This window comes from Pinus tabuliformis, chromosome 7 (genome assembly GCF_031772625.1).
Source record: "Pinus tabuliformis cultivar Carrire ecotype Pingquan chromosome 7, CPIR1, whole genome shotgun sequence".
NCBI lineage: Eukaryota > Viridiplantae > Streptophyta > Pinopsida > Pinales > Pinaceae > Pinus > Pinus tabuliformis.
Window position 1 is genome coordinate 1,294,897,961 of NC_142293.1, and position 19,394 is coordinate 1,294,917,354.

The following is a 19,394-nucleotide window of genomic DNA, read 5'->3' on the forward strand; positions in this document are numbered from 1 at the left end:
TAGATTTATCCAAAAAAAAATTAGTGATTCACCATAATTAAAAAAAAATGAAAAAATTACCGATAGCTAGTTATATTATTAACCTTCCAAATTCTATGCTAACAATCTCAAACACCAAATAAGGTAAAGTACCATGATTATAATGTAATTACCATAAGGTAAAGTAGAGTAACATGTAGCGAAAGCATTGCTAGTGAAAGTAGAATATCACTAAATTAGGATAACATGCAACGAAAATAATATCACTAGGGAAACTAAATAGGTTGTAGCGTACTAGCGAAAAAAGGAAACCCGCTCCATAAGAAGCCGCACGGTACCTCGCCCCTTCTTAGACTTCATCGCTGGACTATAGTGGAAAGCCGACCCTCAATCCTGGATATGCACACAGCGGAACTTGCCTTGGCATCATCAGCCCACACGATTCCGTCATATCCAGCAGCGATGGATCACCTTCAACTGTCCAGTCAAAAATGTGCATCAGCTGAGCCAATGCGAATTCAATGGTGGGAATAGCCATGGGGGCCCCTGGGCATCCTCTCCTTCCTGCCCCAAACGGTATCATACGGAAGTCTGATTGATCTGCTAAATTCACATGTTCCTCCTCCATGAATCTCTCCGGCTTGAATTCGGAAGCATCTGGCCCCCACACATTGGGATCCCTTCCTATAGCCCACACATTCACCATTACCATTGTTTTCTTAGGGATATGGTATCCTCCTACTGTCACAGCCTCTACAGATTCATGAGGAATACCCAGCGCCACAGCTGGGTATAATCTTAGCGTCTCTTTCACCACGCAATGGAGGTATTTCATGCTTGCTACATCAGATTCATTCACTTGGCGATCTTTGCCGACTACACATTCGATTTCTTCTTGCAAACTCTTCATCGCATGGGGATGTCTGAGCAGCTCACTCATTGCCCATTCTAACGTAGTTGATATCGTCTCCAAACCAGCTGCCGCCATGTCCTGCACAAATACGAATTTAATCAATGCAAGAAATTGATTAATTTAACTTAAAGAATGATGATAAAAAATGATAATAGAATGGCCGAGGGCGGAGGCGGAGAGACATACAAGAACAACAGCCTTCATAGTTTCCCGTGTGATTTTGGAGTCGGCCTCAGCTTTCTCGAGCAGCACATCCACGAAATCTTTAACTTGAGGCTCTTCCTCTTTCTGGTGACTCGCGGCCATGCGATGGCCAACATGGTCATCTATTATTTTCTCCGCAAATTCATCGAATGCTTTATGGATTTTGTTCATGCGTCCCTTGATTCCTTGCAAATCAAGCCAATCCAAATAAGGAATAAAGTCTCCGATGTTAAAAGCTCCCATCGCAGTCATCAGGTCTACTAATAAATCCTTCAAACTCTTGAAATCACCACCCAAACTATAGCTAGGAAATTTCCTCCCCGCCAGTATCCGCCAAACTATATTGCAAGTGAGAGTAAAGAGGCCCTTGCTAATATTGACACCAATTTTTCCGCTCTCACTCTCCTCCCATATTGAACGGATCATCGCAGATACTTCTTCCTCTCGCACGTGCTTGAAGGACTCAATTCTTTTGGCATTCAGCAATTCTGTTACGCATATTTTTCTCTTTTCCCTCCAGTGATCTCCATACGGGGCGAAGGCCACATCTTTGGAGTTGAAAAACATTAATCTCCAAGCGGCCCTTGGAGGTCGGCTAGCAAAAATCAAGTCATGAGTTTTGAGAAACTCTTTGGCTATCTCAGAAGAAGAGACAACGACGGTAGGGACAGAGCCTAAGCGCAGAAAGAAAATGGGACCATATTTGTCAGCAAGGCCTTTAAGAGCACGGTGAGCAGGCGGTATCAGTTGGAAGAGATTTCCGACGATTGGCCATGGAAAGGGTCCTCGAGGCAATCGAGCCCTAACCCTTCTCTTATGCAATAAGAACATGAAAAATAAACAGGAAAACAAACCAACAATAGCTGCTGTATTAGCACCTTCAGAGCCTTTCGCAGGCAGTGAGAGGAACACAGATAGAGGCAACATATGGAATTCCATACCGAACACACCTATGTAAGTGATACGATGATTGCAATGAAGAAGCGTATGGTATTTAAAGCCACCCTATGGTGTATCAAAGCTCAGATAATCCCGAGATAATCCCGTTAATATGCGGGAAGGTAAATGGTAAGTGAAATAATCTTACTGCAAATAGTACTAAATTTCAGATAATTCAAACCCTGGCACAGATCTAATCTGGGACCAGGAGGTAATAATAAATTATTTTTAATATTGAAGTGTTTTGTAATCTAGTATAATTTAAATGGTAAAAGTGAAGTGGTTTATTAAGTTGTGTAGTGTATAGGGTTTGAAATACCCCGGAGCACCGACTCAGTGAGCTTTTGCGTGCTGTACCATCGCCATGGCCCCACGGGTCCCGAACTCGACCTTCCTCTTCCCCTGAGCTAAAGGTGTTTCAAAAGCTTGTAGCGGCAGGCAATAAACTTCCAAGGAATGAAAACCAGCAAAAGTTTGTCAAAAGATTGGAAACCATCCCCAGAGTTGCCTTGCCCACTAAAGAACCCTATAGATCAGCTCTGAACCTTGCAGAGGGAGGGCTTATTGGGCAGTTCACCATGCTATGGCCCTCGCCTAAAGTTGTTGATGCGTGGGTGCAATGGAACTCGCAACCTCTTGTTAAAGAAGGAATCAAAAGCCATTTAGTCGGAAAAGGCTTCTTTGTGTTCGTATTTGAATGGATAGAGGACAGGAATCTCATATTTAGAAGTGGCCAATATTTCATGGGCCCTCACGGTTTGTACCTAAACCAATGGACCCCAGAGTTCGAACCAATGGACCCCGGATTTCGATCCATCTAAGGATGTTCCCTTGGCTATCCTCCTTTAGGTATGCCTACCACATTTACCTCTACACTGCTAGAACCCCAAATCCCTAGAAACCATAGGCAGTAAGCTTAGCAAATACATAGATCATGCAGAAAGGAGGGATCACTGCTCCTGCGCGAGAATTTGTGTAGAAGTCGACCTAGAGGAAGGCCTCCTTGAAGCTATAAAGCTCACGGTGGTTGATTGGTCTCACATTCAAGTGTTAGATTACGAGCAATTCCTGTTTAAATGCCGGCATTGCCATGGCTACGGGCACTTTGCCAAGCACTATAAAAAGAAAATAGAGGAGGAGGCCGAGAACTCGAAAAGAGAACAATGAACTCGAGTTCATAAATCAGCATTAGCTAAGGAGAACAGCTAAACCAAAGGGAAAGGAGTGCCCACGGGGAGCGGTGCTCCACCCATGGTACAAGGGGAGGGGAGCACGGTCCCTCCAAAAGCAGACATATCCAACAATCCCTTTGAAATACCCATTACATCAAAAGAACTCCTAGCTCCAACAGATGAAGTAGTTGAACAACAACCCAATACTATGGATGAAGATAAAAGATAAGAGGAAACAGGCCCTCTCCAAAATGGAACTCCAAGAGGTGTCTCTAGCCCTCCATCCTACGTAGAGATGACAAGGAAGAAGACTCCAAAGATTTTTAAATCCTCGGAAGATATGACATCCGAGAGGCCTTCGAAAAGAGTTGGGAGGAAATCTCACAGAGAGGCAAGGGAAGAAGAGGCAGAGAGACAAAAAAATGCAAGGAAGCTAGCCCACGATTGACATGTCCATTAGCGGAAATACTAGAACCAGGCCTCCCAGGGAGGGTCTGCTCTCCCCTCTGCTAGTAAATAATATAGTTAGTCTCTTGGAATTGCAGAGGCCTGGGGAATCCCTTAAGAGCTGAATTTATGAAGAACCTTTTGAGAACAGAATTTGTTGAGATCCTCATGCTCCAAAAGACTAAAATAGAAGGGGATGCCCTTCTTGATCTTAGCAAAGTAAAATTGAAAACAAAAGTTGGAAAAGCAGTAAGTGCAAAGGGTTCATGTGGTGGGCTTCCCACCCTCTGGGAGGAAGACAAATTTCATCTCGAGAGCTCCTTCCAAATGCATCACTGGATTTACATTGAACTCTGACACCTTGCAAGTAAGATCACCTTCGCACTATTTTATCTTTACGTCTGTGTCCTCTATGCAGAAAAGAACGACTACTGGCAAACCCTGTTTGATTTTCTTAACGCTTACTCCCCCAAGAATATAACTCTAGCAGGAGACTACGATGTAATCTTCGAACCAAAGGAAAAAGGAGGAGGAATCAGTAGCAGGGACCACCTTCTTCCATTCGTGGAAGACCTGATTCGACAATGGGACTTACTGGATTTTAAGCCAAAAAAAGGGCTCTACACTTGGTCAAATAATAGAGCTGGGGCAGAGCATATATTAGCCTGTTTGGACAGATTTTTACTGCAGAGCACCTTCCTCTCCAAAAAGAAGATTATCTCCACTAAAATTCTACCAATGTTGACTTCTGATCATAAACCCATTCTTTTGTTGTTCGAAGAAGAGGAAAAACTAGGGCCCATCCCCTTCCGGTTCAACCCTATCTGGTCAGACAGGGAAGGGTTTATGGACACAGTCATGAAGGCCTGGTCCATCCCTATTCTTGGATCGCCCAACTATGTGTGGGAACAAAAGCTAAAGGCCACGAAAACAACCTTGAAAGAATGGATAAAAAATCCCTCAGATTCCCCCACTAGGCTTAGAAAGCAAAATATCGAGCAGCTGCTCGATTTGCAACTGGACATGGAGCTGCAAGATATTACCCATTCAGAATTTTAGAATGAGCAAGAATTCCAACACAGCACTCTTTGGTCATTAAGAGTGGAGGAAGAATCCTTGAGGCTCAAATATCGTAATCTATGGCTTATCTTTGGAGACAAAAATTCTGCCTTCTTCCACAAGCAACTTCGAACTCGTCTTTCTAGAAATCACATTGCTAAAATCATCTCCCCATATGGGGTTGTCCTCAAAGGCACAACTCTGGTAAAAGAGGCTGCAACCTCTCATTGCAACAGTTGTACAAAGAAGAAGGTGCAGACATTGATGAGGAATCAACAGACTTTCTCACTCACATTCCAAGAATGGTAAACGAGGAGGATAACTCAAGACTCCTGAAGCCCTTCTCTAAAGATGAAATCATCAATGTCATCTGGAAGATGGAACCAGACAAAGCTCCAGGACTCGTTGGGCTCTCCATTCATTTCTATAGAATTTGCTGGGACATCATCAAGGCTAATATGTTTCAAATGATCAAAGGATTCCTCCAAAAAGCCAAAGTGGGAGGAAGCACAAACTCCACTTTCACAACGCTTATCCCAAAAGAAGTGAACCCTATGGCTTTTGATCATTTTAGGCCAAATTTGCTATGCAATGCGTCCTATAAAATTCTCTCCAAGCTAGTTGCGAATAGAATAAAGCCGCTGGTGGAAAAAATCGTCTCTCCCAACCAAGGTAGGTTTGTTAAAGGCAGTCATATCCTGGACAATGTGATCCTAGTGTAGGAAATCATTCATTCCATCCACCAACGCCAAGAGCAAGGCATGCTCATTAAGCTGGACATGTCGAATGCCTTTGATCGAGTAAGGCATTCTTTCCTCCTCTAAATTCTTTCCTCTTTTGGATTCAGCTCTGATTTTATAAAATTGATTAAAGCATGTATAGGAGAGACTTGGATAGCCCCTTTAGTAAATGGCAGGCCTGCTAACTATTTCAAAGCCTTGAGGGGCATAAGGCAAGGTTTCCCACTGTCCCCCTTCTTGTACATTTTGATGGCAGATTCCCTAAGCCGAAAGATGACAGCAGAGAAGTTAAATGGGACACTACTAGGCATCAGGGCGACAAAAGGAACAAACCCAATCAACCACGCCTTGTTTGTCGATGACTCTCTGCTTTTGGAGGTGCCTCCATTAAAATTGCAAGGGATTTTAATGATGTTATTCAAAGCTTTTGCAGAGTTTCTGGAGCTCTAGTCAATAGGAGGAAAAGCATAGTGTATGGTTAGGCGGTAGATCAGCAAACTATTCTTTGAATTTCTCAAGCCCTGGGCTTCATGGGCTTCGCCTCTTGGGGAAAATCCAAGTACTTAGGCCTGCCTTTAACTCTAGGAACTAGCAAGGCCCCTCATTGGATGAAATTATCAGCAAAATCAAGGCAAAAATGACTACGTCAGGTGCCCAGTGGCTTACCACAATCAGGAAGCTTATCCTGGTAAAAGTTGTTGTCTCCTCCCTTACAATCTATTAGGCCTCATTTCTTTTAGTTACAAAAATGATCATCGAACAACCTTCTAATTTGATTTGAAATTTCCTGTGGCAAGGAGGAAAGGGGAATACAAAAAAAATCACTTAGTAAGCTAGGACATTGTGAAAAGGCCACTATCAGAAGGCGGACTTCAGGTAAGAGACCCCGGGTTGGCCAATCTGGCTTTGGGAGGAAAGATTCTCTCAAAAATCTTCTCAAATCATTGTCATCCTGTAAGTCAAGTTCTCATTAAAAAGTATTTGCATGGGCTCTCAATAAATAATATTGATGAAGGAGCCTCTTGCAAAGGAACCACTCCATGGAAGCTATGCAGCCGAGGCTGGGAGTTCTTTAAAGATCACCTCTACAGAATCCCTAGAAACGAAAAAAGAATAAGAATGTGGGAAGACAAGATCATGGGCCTCCAACCCCTCAATTCCGCCCCTGAAATTGTAGATTTGCGTGACTGGCTAACTCAACATGGCATCCACAAGCTGACTGATATTTCTTCTTGGGGCTCTCATGGGAATTGGATTGACTGAGCTTTCCATCACCTCCTAGATAGGCTGCATCCTCAACATCACCCCTTATTTGTTGTGATTCTGGTTCTTGTGCACCTCCATTCAAGGGACAAATGGGGTTGGGGGAAGACAAGTGCTTACACAGTATTGCAAGGCTTTGCAGCTCTCCAAGAACATCATTCATAGATCCAGGTAGAAATCCTAGGACTTCTCAAAGCATGCTAGCTTGCTCAGGGGAACGGAGAAAAAACCTCTAAATCTTCGGGGATTCAGAAATCCTAGTACAAATCTTAAACACAGGTGATCATATCAATAATCCAGTGGTCAACAAGACCCTTCGGACACTCAAGAAAGTGCTACAAAGCTTCACTACCAACTCATTCTACCACATCCTTCAAAATATTAACAAGGAAGCGACATAAGGGCAAACATGGGATGTCTCTTAGCCCAAGAAGATCTTTTAAAGAATGATGAAGCATCAGTATGGCACCCTATTCCATAAGATAGAATTTCGAGCTGTGCAAGAACAAGGAAATGGCAGCAATGATATCCTTGCTACGCCCTGTATCTGGCAAAGCAATTGTCTCCATGATTTCCAAATAACTGACACAAGCAACACAAAATCGATCTAATCACTTCTGATTACTGATGAATGCATTACCCTTGTCACGACTCTGTTTCACCATCACAATCAGGACCACATTTCGTGCCTATCCCATTCAACACGACCATTACACACCTACGCATTCAACATATAAGCAAAGTGATAAAACAACGGCTCAACAATTTTTTTCCTTGAAGGCAGAGGAAATCAGATCTAATGAGTTGAAGGATTTGATTCTAGGCACCTTTAGGTTTCAACTCTTCCTATCAGAGAGAAACTGAATTGGATCACAAGTTGTTTCCCCTCCTTTTTTGAGGTTTTTGTGTATCATCCAAGGTTCCCTATGTAACTACCCCAAAAACTAATGCTTAAGATTGTTTTTCATCGCATGGCCAATGGATTCATTCGGATTTTGTTGATGCACTATCGCCTAGAAGCAAACTGCCGAAGCACTATGTAATAGTGGTTGTTAAGGCCCCGACCCAACCTTTCATCACTAATAGTGGTTGTTAACGCTGCGGCCCAACCTTTCATCAATAAATAAAAATTAATCGCTCTTGTTAAAAAAAATTGTCATAATTTAACAGTTAATGAAGAATAAAAATAATTATCATTAGTTCCTACGAGTGAATTTTAACTTTATTTATAAAAAAATACCAAAAAAAAGATTTGTAATTGGCCCATAAAAAATGTACTTTCACTTCTAGATGATGCCTCCAAAATATTGGATCATTCATTTATTTCCTTATGTTTGAAAAAATTAGACTCTTAACTAATCAAAAGAACTCTTAACAACTAGTTTGACAACTTTAAAATATATATATATATATATATATATATATATATTAAGATCTTATTCCGTTAAAATAATATTGGAAAACAAATCAATTTCTATTATAATCATGACAAAAGATCCCATATCTAAAACAAGCTAGTACCATATAACTTGTTAACATGTTGCGGAAAAAATATATTCATTATTTTTATTTCAGCAGTCGAACTGTATACATTATTTTTAATTGCTACAAATATATTAAAATAAACCGTATACCCGTCGTATTAAAAAATATATCAAAAATGGCATCGAGTGTCAAGCTAGGTCTAAATTGAATGCGATAAATCATTTGAAAGTGAACGAAAGCCGAGATGTTTAAAACGTTTCAGCGTCTTAACATTAGAAATATACCATAACTGTAACATGTCCTTTAAAATTGAACGTGGCGATGGACCAATGGCCGAAAGGGAAAGATTTAATATGTGCTCGAGCAATTGACAATAATGTGATACCCTCCGTTCGTCTTCATCCCAGTTCAGTGGGCCATGAGGTATCTGTCATGATCCGTTCCATTTGGGAGGAGAGTGACAGCTGCTCAATTCGGGGTGAAAGTCAGCAAGGCAAGAAATTTTCTAACGATGATCTGGTGTATGAAGTGGCCGCATTATTCCAAGTGAATATGTCAAGAGAAATGCCTCTCTATGTGTTGCCTTGAATTGACTTTAGAAATTTGGTAACTAGATTTCGTGATTGTCCGCCAACTTCACTGTTGGCCAGCAGCATTTCTTTTCTTAATGCTGTGTTGTAGCAATGTTTGTGTTGGCTGGTTATGTTAAACGTTATGGCCATTCTGAGATTTGCTTTATTGTTGGGCAGCAGTTTTCTTCCTGTAATGTTCTTCAGGGTTGTCTTACACGCTATGGCGATGTATTTTACTTGATGGTTTAGTTACATGTTCGCCATTATGAGGTTTGCGTTATGTTTAAATGTTTTTAAACTCCTTTTCCTTTTCCGTACTGTGCAGCCTCAATGTTTAAATATTTTTAAACTCCTTTCCCGTACTGTGCAGCCTCAATGTTTCCATATGTAGTCAGGTTTGTAATCAAGGTATCACTATTGTATTTTCTTTTACCTTTTCATGTAAATTTTTTTGAAGATTTTTCGTATTCAATTAGACAAAAGATTATGTCGATTTTAATATTAGTTTTCATATATATTATTATTTTTATTTATTAATAATATATATAATAGGTAGTTTTAATATGTAATTTTATTAAAAATATTTGACATCAAAATTATTAATATAATTATCTATATTATAATTTATTATTATATAAAATAATAAAAATAATTTATAAAATATATTATTAATACAATGATAACCTGCAAAATAATTATTTAATTTGAAAATATTTCAAATAGATCAGTATTGGGTTGTGAGTTTATGGTTATGTTATTAAAAGGTAGAATAATTGAGTGGTCATTGAGTTTTAATTTGATTTTTAATTTTAATTAAATAATTTTTTTTATTATATTATAAAGGTTTTATTATTTTGAAGTATTAATGTTTTATATTTTGGGAAATTTTTTATCTCGATTCTAATTGGAGAAGTTAGCATAAACAATGTTAATGGAAATGCTATCATAATTTTCAATGCAGAGGTCATCATAATTTTTTTAAGTAATTTTTCAATTGTTTCCACTTTTAACTTCATTAATCAAATAAAACTACTATGGACTTTCTCCTAAATCATGACCTCTACTTTAGCTCTATTTTTTTTGTTGAGGAACTTTCTAATTTGCATTTCTACCCGCCTAAAGCATTCACCTTTATTCGCATTGATCCGAAGTACATATATTTTATGCTTTTTTTACCAGATTTTCATTTACTTACACTAACAAACCCCTCGTCCAAATCTAATTGCCTTAAATCAAATCAAGATCTATAATTTGATAGTTATCAATACTACAATCCAAATACCACATAATACATAGACACCACTAAGTACTAAATAATTTAAAATGGTCTTTCTCCTTACTAATGACCATTCCATCTAAGAAAAAGAAAATATGTCTCTTGTTGGCATTATGGTTCAAGTGTTGTCCTTGATGGCAACTCACTCAGTGGATGGTACAGGTGCTCAAAGGTTAGTACAGGTGATGGCAACTTAATCAGAAGACAGATCTCAGTACAGCATGGCAAGAAAGCTCATACACGCTCTTTCGTTAAGCCCAAGTCGCGTGTACACGCAAGTTCGATTCAGAAAAAGCGCGTGTATGTGGAAAGGTTCCTTTGGTTCATGGTAGTTAGACCTTGGAAGTTGTGCCTATGATTTCGGACCATTATGTCTCGACGGGCGTGTCGATCCCTAGTTTTAAAGTTGATGGTATTGTGTTACTATGGTTTTGGCTCTTGGTATTGAGAAAGGCCTAAGGCTATATAAGGAGAAGAAGATCATTAGGCAAAGATCATCTTTCGACAAGGCATGAATATCTAAGAGAGAAAGAGATCTGATATGCAGGTTCTGAGTTGGTTGATCTGAGCTAAGGAGAGATCTCATCGGTTGATGGAGAACTAGATCTAAGGAGAGATCGGGATCAAATGGTTTGAAATGCACTATCATGATATGGTTGATTATGCGTATTTCTAGATCTGCATATTGTCGCAATGTTACGTTCTGAGTCTAACTAATATCTGGTACAGCTGCAAATTGAGAAAGTTTATTTTTAGATCTGTACGCAGGTTGGCTTCGGTAAAAGCGCGTGTATACGCGGTTTCTGCTCATTAAAGTAGCGTATATCTTTTGAAGCTTGATTTGAGTTTACAGTGGGGTCTGACTGTTATTACAGAGTTCTGTAGTCTGCTCTGTGTTCTGGTAACTAGTGATTGACAGGGTTCAGTGGTTCAGTGATTCAAAGTTGGGTTGTTTTATGCTTCAATGATCTGTTGTGAAAATTGAATGAATTGTGGTCTTCAGATTGTAATGTTGTGCTTCAGGAATATCCAAGTCTGAAAATGTATGAAAAGTGATACCTGGAAGAAGGAAGATTGTAGGTCAGCACCTACGTACTAGTATCTTGGCTAGTACAAAAGCAAAAGGGGGTTGGAGCTCCCTTCCAAGGAAGTTTGGAGAACGAGAGAAGGTTGAAGCCTTCTGCAGGTTGTAGCCTGCGTACTGGTATAAGGCTGCACCAGTACAAAAGATTGTAAACTGAAGTTTCATATTAAGAAAGATAGAGACAACTTGCAGCAGGTGGTTTTCACCCACATTGGGTTTCCACCTTATATCTTGGTGTTCATGTGTGTGGCTTTTTATCTGTTCTGTTATACTGCACATGTTTACTGTTAATATGATGAATAATGTCCTGATGCACTTAATTGAAGAATAAGCTAACTAAATTGTGAGTTTTCTGCTTATACGCTGTTTTACTTCGTCACAGTAGCGTGTACACGCCGGTTCACTTAACTGAAGTAGCGTATATGTTTTTGGGCATTTGAAAAGTTTGATTAATCTGATAATACTGATTCACCCCCCCCTCTCAGTATTATTTCCAACAATTGGTATCAGAGCAGGTCCTTCAGAGAAGCTTGATCGCTTGAAGGAAGATCATTCATCATGAGCAACTACGAGAAAGAAGCATCAATCAGGCCACCGGTTTTTGATGGAACAAATTTCAATTATTGGAAGGTAAGAGTTACTGCATATCTTCAATCTCTTGGTACAGAAGTTTGGGACATTGTAGAAACAGGCTATGCTTTTCCTTCAGCTACTCCTACAGATCCAGATGAGAAAAGGGCATATGAAACAAATGCAAAAGCAGTCGCTACTCTATTAGGAAGTATATCTCAAACAGAATTCATGAAGGTCATGCACTTCAAATCAGCAAAAGAAATATGGGACAAAATGATCACTAGCTATGAAGGAGATGAACAGGTAAAGCAAGCTAAACTTCAAACTCTCAGGATTCAATATGAGACTCTCAGGATGTATAATGATGAAAGTGTGGCTAATTATTTTCTCCGGGTAGATGAGATTGTTAATTGTATGAAAAATTTGGGTGAAGAAGTAAGAGAAACTATAGTTGTTCAAAAGGTTCTAAGATCTTTATCTCCCAAGTTTGAATCTAAAGTATCTGCAATAGAAGAAAAAGAAAACCTCCGTGTTCTCACTATGTCTCAGCTACATGGAATTTTAACCGCTTATGAAATGAGAAAGGGAGGTCCATCTGACAGAAGGGAAGCTGCTTTTAAGGCATCAGGAAAAGAAGATTACTATGAAGCAAGACAAGTTCCAGAAGAAGAGGAAGAAGAATCAAATTTTGTCAGAAATCTTCAAAGGGGTTCTGGAAGGTTCAGAGGTAAGCTACCTTTCAAATGTTTTGCTTGTGGGAAAGTAGGTCATTATGCTGCAAAATGTCCTTATAAGGATAAAGGAAAAGAACCTGCTAGATGGAACAAGAAACAAAGTGCAAATAGGAAAAGCTACTACACCCATGAAGATAGTGATGGCTTATCAAACAGTGATGAAGATGAACAAGGTAATAAATATAAGCTGTTAATGGCATTTGAAGATGATGATTATGAGGATGCTATAGATGTGGATAATCTCTATAATGAAATCACTAGACTCAAGAGAAGCATAGAAGAAAGGAATGTGATTATTGATACTTTGCAATTTCAGATTGATGAAAAGGAAAAACATCTTGAAAAACTAGAAGGTGAAATTGTTGGTCTCAGAAAAGAAATTGAGAAAACAAAAACTATTAATCTTAAATTTGTCAAAGGATCTGAAACCTTGGATGAGATTATTAGTGTGCAGCGGTCTCCTCTAAACAAAACAGGTTTGGGCTATAATGGAGAAACCTCTCAAGCATCCACCTCAAAAAGTTATCTTGATGCAGCAAGAGGAAATGAGCGAAGAACAATGAAGATAATCAGGTAAAGCAGGGACGAGTTACAAACAGAAACTATCAGGGACAATCCTCCTTAAGGATGAACAAAAGCTACAACCAACCACAGGTAAAATCTTCTCAGTTTGGCTCAAGAATAGATGAAAATAGAAATTACAATCAGTTGGCTGGTAGATTCAATAACCGCAGAAGCTTCTTCAATGGACAATGCTTTTCTTGCCACAACTTTGGTCACAGAGCAGCTCAATGTGTTGCATATAAAACAATCATGACTAGGGAAGCTCAAAAACAAAGAAGTATGACAGGGATTACAAAAAGGACCTATAACAACTTTTCGGTGCTTGAAAATGAAGTTGAATGTTCTATTTGCAATAATTTTGGTCATAAAGACTCTGAATGCAGGAGCAGGTTTCAGGAGAAAAAGGAACAAGCCACAAGCACCAAAACATGGAGAATAAAGGAACCTCAAACAGAAAGATGTGGGATAGCATTTTATGCAGAAGGACAGGAAAATCTATGGTACATTGACAGTGGATGTTCGAAACATATGACAGGTGATAAAGAAAAACTTGAATCTTATTCTACTTTAGAAAAGGGAAAGAGAGTCTCTTTTGGAAATGATACTCCTGCAACTATAAAAGGAAAAGGTATTGCTCCTTTAAAAGAAAAGGTCAAGGCTGGAAATGTTTTGTATGTTGATGGATTGAAACATAATCTTCTAAGTGTCAGCCAGATGTGTGATCAAAAAACAGAGGTTATTTTCAGATCGAATGGATGTCTTGTTCGTGATCTTGATACAGGTAAAACAGTTCTCAAAGGCAAAAGAACTCCAAATAATCTGTACATATTTGAAGAAGAACAACAACAATGCTATCTTAGCAAGGATGAAGAGCACTGGTTATGGCATCGAAGGTTGGGACATCTAAGCTTCTCACAAATAAGGAAAGCATGCAAATATCAGGCAGTTCGCGATCTTCCAGATATCAAAATTCCAGACAACACCATATGCAAATCTTGTCAGTTTGGAAAGCAGACCAGAACTAACTTTCCAGAGAAGGAAGGATCAGCTAGCTTGCCTCTTGAGCTAGTCCATACAGATGTATGTGGTCCATTTAGGAAAAGGTCACCTCGAGGAGAAGAATATCTGATATTATTCATTGATGATTTCTCAAGGTTTGTTTGGTTAGGGCTTATGAAGCACAAAGATGAAGCATTCGAAAAATTCAAATCCTTCAAAGCATTGGCAGAAAATGAATCAGGACACAAAATCAAGTGCCTCAGATCTGACAGAGGTGGGGAGTTCACATCAAATGAATTTTTTGATTTCTGCGATGAACATGGGATAAGAAGAGAATTCTCTACAGCTAGAACTCCTCAGCAAAATGGGGTTGTGGAAAGAATGAACAGAACTATCCAACAAATGGCTCGTGCTATGCTCGATGAATCAGGTACTCCTGCAACCTTCTGGGGAGAAGCCGCACATGCTGCTGTTATCATTCTTAACAAAACAAATGTCCGAGTAAACAGCACTCAAACACCTCATGAGCTTTGGAGTGGTAAAACTCCTTCCGTGAAGCATTTCAAAATCTTTGGGAGCAAATGTTATATTAAGAACACTGATGAGCAACTTGGCAAACTTGAACCTAGAGCAGATGAGGGCATTCTTCTTGGTTATTCTCCACATAGCAAAGCATACAAGTGCTACAATAAAAGACTTGGCAGAATTGTTGACAGTATTGATATAGTGGTTGATGAGAAGGGATATATTCCTAGGCAAGTTCATCATGAAGAAGATGAAGGTTACTCTCAAAGGCGAAATGATGAAGAAAAAGAACCTCAAGAAGAAGAAGAATCTCAAGAAGAACCAGAGGAGCAGACAAGAATAGAAGAGAAGACTCCATCCAGATATGTCCAAAAGAATCATCCAGAAACTCAGATTGTGGGGCAGAAAGAAGCAGGAGTACAAACAAGAAGGACACTTGCAGAAGCTTCAAGCTACTTGGCTCTACTCTCCTCCATTGAACCACAAAATGTGAAAGAAGCATGCAAAGATGAATGTTGGGTCAAAGCAATGGATGAAGAACTTGAGCAAATCGAAAGGAACAACACTTGGGAATTAGTTCCTAGACCAAAAGATAAGAATGTAATAGGAACAAAATGGGTCTTCAAGAATAAGTTAAATGAAAATGGAGAAGTAATTAGAAACAAGGCCAGACTTGTTTGTAAAGGGTATGCACAGCAAGAAGGAATAGATTTTGAAGAGACCTTTGCTCCTGTGGCAAGACTAGAGGCCATCCGAATGTTCCTTGCTCTCTCAAGCTTTCAAAACTTCAAGGTATTTCAAATGGACGTGAAATCAGCCTTCCTGAATGGAGACTTAGAAGAAGAAGTATATATTGAGCAGCCAGATGGGTTCATTCTTGGGAATGATCCAAACCTTGTATGCAGATTGAAAAAGGCTCTCTATGGGCTCAAACAAGCCCCAAGGGCTTGGTACTATCGGTTGGACAAATATCTTCACCAACAAGGCTTTTCAAAAGGATCAGCAGATAGCAATCTCTATATAAAAGTTGAAAATAACAAATTGCTAATTCTTGTTGTTTATGTAGATGATATTATTTTTGGCAGCAATGAAGAGACTATGAGTCAAAACTTTGCCTTGGTTATGCAGAAAGAATTCGAAATGTCACTTCTTGGAGAATTGACATATTTTCTTGGATTGCAAATCCAACAAAATGAAGGAGGTATCTTCTTGTCTCAAACCAAATACCTCAAGCAGATCTTGAAGAAGTATGGCATGGAAGAGTCAAAACCAGTATGTACACCCATGGTTACAGGATGCAGCCTCAGTGCAAATGATGAATCAGCAGCAGTTCACCAACCCACTTATAGATCCATGATTGGGAGTTTGCTTTATTTGACAGGTACTCGACCAGATATTACACATGCAGTAGGAATGGTTGGAAGATTTCAAGCCAACCCAAAGGAAACTCATCTTCAGGCAGTCAAAAGAATCTTCAAATATCTTCAAGGGACCCAAAACTATGGCTTATGGTATCCTAGAAATACAGATCTCACTCTTCATGCTTACACAGATGCAGATTGGGCTGGAAGTGTGGATGATAGGAAAAGCACAAGTGGAGGTGCTTTCTTCATGGGTTCCAGATTAGTATCTTGGTTCAGCAAGAAACAAAGTTCGATTGCCTTATCTACAGCTGAAGCAGAATATGTGGCTGCAGCATCTTGTTGCACACAACTTCTTTGGATGATGCAGACCTTGCAGGACTTTCAAATCACTTGCACTCCACCTGTCTCTATCTTATGTGATAATACAAGTGCAATCAGCATTTCAAAGAATCCAGTCATGCACTCAAAGACCAAGCACATACCAATCAAGTACCATTTTCTTCGGGAACAAGTGCTTGAGCAGAAGGTCAAGTTGGAGTATGTTCCTTCTAAGGAGCAAGTTGCTGATATTCTCACAAAACCACTGCCCAGGGAAACTTTTGAATATCTCAGACAAAAGCTGGGAGTAGTTGATGCTTCATCCTGTTGTTGAAATTTGTTTGTTCTACAGAAAAGTTGGTATACGCAGGTTACGGAAGGGATATGAGCGTATACACGCGGATTTGTGCTGAGTAAGTCGCGTGTATGCTGGACGCTTGTTGCAGAAAGAATATCCGCGTACATACGCTGTTTTATACAGGATAAAACGCGTATATGAAGTTCTGAACAGCAAAGGAAAACTCTGAAGTTCTGAACAGCAATAGGAATGTCAGAAGTATTCAGGCACAGGTTCAGGGGGAGCAGCTCAAAAGTCTCATAAAGCATTGTTGACATTCAGATGTTTTGGTTAGAAGGAGCTCAGAAAGAAATTCTAGTTGCTGATATAACAAGATGTTTATCAGATGCTGCTGGTGTCTTTCCTAAGTCTTGGTCTAGATCTGTTGTCTCTATGTCATGTATCTCTCTTGTCTCTTTTATGGTGTCAAGGTCATGTAACGGCCTTTGTTGGTTTCCCCACTATGCCTGGGATGAATGATGAAATGTTCATGTATTATCATGGTTAGGTTGAGTCAATATTGATGTATCCCCACTTGGTTGGGTGGATGAGTCATTTTTTTGTATATCCTCACTTAGTTGAGAAATGGATGTATGTATGAGTCTTTGGTGATAGGAAGGTCTTTTATGATGTATAAGTCATGTTCTTCTTGAAGAACATCTTTTGCAGATCTGCCTACAGTCAAGGGGAGCATGAACAGCACTTGGTGAGCAGGATGGATAGATTGGTATCTTTGCATTCCAAAGGGGGAGCACACTTGCCCTTTGCCCTTGATGTCAAAGGGGAGAGTGACTTGGTGTGGTGGTTGCCATCAAGTCCAAAGGGGGAGATTGTTGGCATTATGGTTCAAGTGTTGTCCTTGATGGCAACTCACTCAGTGGATGGTACAGGTGCTCAAAGGTTAGTACAGGTGATGGCAACTTAATCAGAAGACAGATCTCAGTACAGCATGGCAAGAAAGCTCATACACGCTCTTTCGTTAAGCCCAAGTCGCGTGTACACGCAAGTTCGATTCAGAAAAAGCGCGTGTATGTGGAAAGGTTCCTTTGGTTCATGGTGTTAGTCCTTGGAAGTTGTGCCTATGATTTCGGACCATTATGTCTCGACGGGCGTGTCGATCCCTAGTTTTAAAGTTGATGGTATTGTGTTACTATGGTTTTGGCTCTTGGTATTGAGAAAGGCCTAAGGCTATATAAGGAGAAGAAGATCATTAGGCAAAGATCATCTTTCGACAAGGCTTGAATATCTAAGAGAGAAAGAGATCTGATATGCAGGTTCTGAGTTGGTTGATCTAAGCCAAGGAGAGATCACATCGGTTGATGGAGAACTAGATCTAAGGATAGATCGGGATCAAATGGTTTGAAATGCACTATCATGATATGGTTGATTATGCGTATTTCTAGATCTGCATATTGTCGCAATGTTACGTTCTGAGTCTAACTAATATCTGGTACAGCTGCAAATTGAGAAAGTTTATTTTTAGATCTGTACGCAGGTTGGCTTCGGTAAAAGCGCGTGTATACGCGGTTTCTGCTCATTAAAGTAGCGTATATCTTTTGAAGCTTGATTTGGGTGTACAGTGGGGTCTGACTGTTATTTCAGAGTTCTGTAGTCTGCTCTGTGTTCTGGTAACTGGTGATTGACAGGGTTCAGTGGTTCAGTGATTCAAAGTTGGGTTGTTTTATGCTTCAATGATCTGTTGTGAAAATTGAATGAATTGTGGTCTTCAGATTGTAATGTTGTGCTTCAGGAATATCCAAGTCTGAAAATGTATGAAAAGTGATACCTGGAAGAAGGAAGATTGTAGGTCAGCACCTACGTACTAGTATCTTGGCTAGTACAAAAGCAAAGGGGGTTGGAGCTCCCTTCCAAGGAAGTTTGGAGAACGAGAGAAGGTTGAAGCCTTCTGCAGGTTGTAGCCTGCGTACTGGTATAAGGCTGCACCAGTACAAAAGATTGTAAACTGAAGTTTCATATTAAGAAAGATAGAGACAACTTGCAGCAGGTGGTTTTCACCCACATTGGGTTTCCACCTTATATCTTGGTGTTCATGTGTGTGGCTTTTTATCTGTTCTGTTATACTGCACATGTTTACTGTTAATATGATGAATAATGTCCTGATGCACTTAATTGAAGAATAAGCTAACTAAATTGTGAGTTTTCTTCTTATACGCTGTTTTACTTCGTCACAGTAGCGTGTACACGCTGGTTCACTTAACTGAAGTAGCGTATATGTTTTTGGGCATTTGAAAAGTTTGATTAATCTGATAATACTGATTCACCCCCCTCTCAGTATTATCTCAGTATATTTCCAACATCTCTCCCACTTCCATTAGTATCCCACTAAGAAAAAAAAAACATGTCTCTCCTCACTTGAACCAAATGTCCAACATTATGGAAGCCCATTGCTAGAGGATGAAAAAAAAGAAGTAAACACAAGAACAAAACACTTCCCACATATCTCTGAATTTTGGTTTACTTCAACTTTCACATTGTTTTTGCATATATTTTAAACGCCATGTCCATGCAATCTGTTAATTCACCTAGGATATCAATTATTTCTCAAGCATGGTGAAGAAATGTTACACAAGATGAAAGAGATGAGTGATACTGTAATTCATTATCCTTCTTCTCTGCAACCATTCTTTCTATTAATTACCACTTAGGAGATGTCCATTCACCCAATCGGTATCACCCTAAATAACTCTATCTTTGAAATTCACCCTATCACTTTAAATGGGAAAAAGATGTATTCAAATAATTAATGTTTCATTTAAATTTTATAATATTTTATATTAAAAAAGATTAAAATATAAATATACAAGTATTTATTTTTTAATATGTAAA

At 39.4% G+C, this 19,394-nt stretch overlaps 1 pseudogene; it reads right to left on the reverse strand.

The window, feature by feature from the left end:
- Window positions 1-346: 346 nt before the first annotated feature.
- The window catches only part of LOC149252244 (cytochrome P450 750A1 pseudogene), a 19,492-nt pseudogene continuing 444 nt past the window's right edge, over window positions 347-19,394 (reverse strand).